This window comes from Quercus robur, chromosome 12 (assembly GCF_932294415.1).
Source record: "Quercus robur chromosome 12, dhQueRobu3.1, whole genome shotgun sequence".
NCBI classification, from domain to species: Eukaryota; Viridiplantae; Streptophyta; class Magnoliopsida; order Fagales; family Fagaceae; genus Quercus; species Quercus robur.
In genome coordinates this window covers 38,108,044-38,111,115 of record NC_065545.1, presented here as the reverse complement: position 1 = coordinate 38,111,115, position 3,072 = coordinate 38,108,044, and positions in this window count along the sequence as shown.

Here is a 3,072-nt window from a genome sequence, read left to right as displayed (position 1 = left end):
TTTTTTCCTTTTCCCTTTTTTTTTTTTTCTTAGAAACTTTTGATAGTTTAAGCTAGCAATTAATAGTTGATGGTGTTTGACCAATTTTGACTCCAAGATTTAATTAAATTTGTTCTCTTTCAAAAAAAAAAAAATAATTGTTCCCTTTCAAAACTACTATTATATAAGATTTAAAGTGAGAGTTTCAACTTATGACGTTCGCTCCTGATTATGTAACTATTTATTATCAAACCAAAATATCAATTGTTTTTCTGTATAAGTTGGAATTAAAACCTAGATCTTTTATCTAAAAATGTGCCAATTGAAAGAACGGAATACAAAATTTTAAAATTCAAAAAATAACTTACAAATCATAGAGCCCCACTTCCTCTACATCTCCTACTTGTTAATTCGGCTTTTTCAATAGTTTCTAAGGGATATGTTTAATGTTTAAATCCATCTTTCCTTATGATGTATCTATAAAAAAAAATGTATTAATCATATAAATCTTTTTATGGGATAAATATATTGTACATATTACTTTTATATAAAGTATATCTAGAATATAATCTAACATATGTTATTTTTGTCAATTATATTACTTTCTCATAGATATAACAAAAACATTTACATCAAGTTAGTTTTCACATTTCTTCTCAAAAAGAAAAAAAAATTGAGTTTTCACATAACTCAAAATAATTTTTGTCAGCTAATCAATTTGTAATCCGTGAACCATTTTTTAAATCATATTAATAACAACTAATATTTTTTTAGAACATTTTAGATCAAGATTTTGTTATATAAATTAAATATTACGTGGTTAGAATAAAGAAATAGTTTTAAAAATTATGAAACATATAAAATTTAATCAATTTTAAATCTTTTAATAATAAATTTCACTTTACATGCCTGGACACTTACAAATTAATTTAATAAAAAAGTAAATATTTAAATATTTTATAATTTAAAAAAAAAAACCTTATTTTTCACAAATGACACATGCTAAATAGGAGGCGCATGAAATAAAATTATTTAACTCCGAACAAAATTTGCAATTGTCATCTATATATATATATAAAACCGAAGCCTTTGCTGGCACCACAATTTTCCACGTCAGCACAATATTTAAAATATATATATATATAAAACCGAAACCTTTGCTGGCACCACAATTTTCCACGTCAGCACAATATTTAAAAAATAAAAAATAAATAAAAATTATAACTCCTCAAAACCCTAGCAACCTTACCCCTCTCTCAAGTTAATAAATATAAAGCCACGGTTTCTGCAAACTCTCTCTCTCTCCAGACGTAGGAAGCCCTAAAGCATTCAAGCACCACAATTTTCCACGTCAGCACAATATTTAAAATATATATATATATAAAACCGAAGCCTTTGCTGGCACCACAATTTTCCACGTCAGCACAATATTTAAAAAATAAAAAATAAATAAAAATTATAACTCCTCAAAACCCTAGCAACCTTACCCCTCTCTCAAGTTAATAAATATAAAGCCACGGTTTCTGCAAACTCTCTCTCTCTCCAGACGTAGGAAGCCCTAAAGCATTCAAGATCTACAATGCACGGTATAGATTTTAGCTTATAAAGTTCAGCTTTTGTAAGGTTAGTTTTGTTTATATATTAATTAATACATAGTACTTTGTTCACCATTGAATACTCATATAATCAATTTCCAATTCAGTGTTCAAGAATTAAACCAAAATTCTAACTGCGCTATCATAAAATATTATTATTAGTATGAATTTTATGGAGTTGCGGTGTTCAAGAATTAAACCAAAATTCTTTTAAATTATCTATAATATTTTGTCCTCTGAAAATTTTATCTCTTTGATTTTATTATATTGTGTTTCTTAAGCTATAGAGAGATTTTCTGCAAACTCTCTCTCTCTCCAGATGTAGGAAGCCCTAAACGCACGGTATTGCATTCAAGATCTACAACTCACGGTATAGATTTTAGCTTATAAAGTTCAGCTTTTGTAAGGTTAGTTTGTTTATATATTTAGTCCTTACGTTTAGGTTTAAGTTTTAAGAGATTTATATATTACTACTATGTGGCTAAATTTCCCGTGACATCAGTTTTATGTTTTTAACCAAATACATCAGGAAAGCAAGAGAAGGCGTATAAATATTTAGTCCTTACGTTTAGATTTAGGTTTTAAGAGATTTATATATTACTACTATGTGGCTGAATTTCCCGTGACATCAGTTTTATGTTTTTTTTTTTTTTTTTAAATTTTTTTTATGTAAGGTTAGTTTGTTTACATCAGTTCTTTATCTCAAAGATAAGACTTTTATTTCTACCGCAAGAACTATTTAGGTATGTATCCCTTGCAAGCACACATGAACTTAAATTGTCTTTTAATATATGCATGTTTTATTATTTTCTAATAGTTTTCCCCTGCATCGCACGGGTTAGCGACTAGTTTCTTCTAAATAAATAAATAAACATAGTGTTATATCTCTAACTCCAAATGCAAAACAATAAAAAAAAAAAGTTAAAAAAAATTATTTTTTGAAATATAAAGAAGGTTTCTATTGAAGATATATTTGTCAAGAACATATATCTCGAAAAGCCTGGTGATGGCCTCATTGGCACCCTCCTTTGTCCCTGTTTTTGTCATTCTATTTTTAAGGCAGAAGGTGTTGGCTTTCTGTTTCTTTTTCTTTTTTCATCTTTCTAATTGTAGAGGAGAGGGTGGGGAAAGGAAAAATAAAGGAAGAAGGAATGACGATGCATTTTTTTCAATAAGTTAACGAAAGAGCAAAGAAAAAGGAAAAAGAGTATAATTCCTCTTTTAGAGGGCGTTTGGCCCCCGCGTTTTGCGTTTGCGTTTTCTCCATTCACGTTTTTTTTTTTTTTGTTGGCCCGCATTTGTTGACTTTTGGGGGACAAATTTTACTGTTATGAATAGTAAATACACTGTTCACATACTGTGCTAACACTGTTTACGTATTAAAAAATATTAAAAATGGGTCCCACAGTACTATTTACACATTTAAAAATTATTTTGCTACAGTGTTTTCAATTTTCAGTTTTCAGTTTCAGTAACAATAAGCTCAATCCAAACGGAC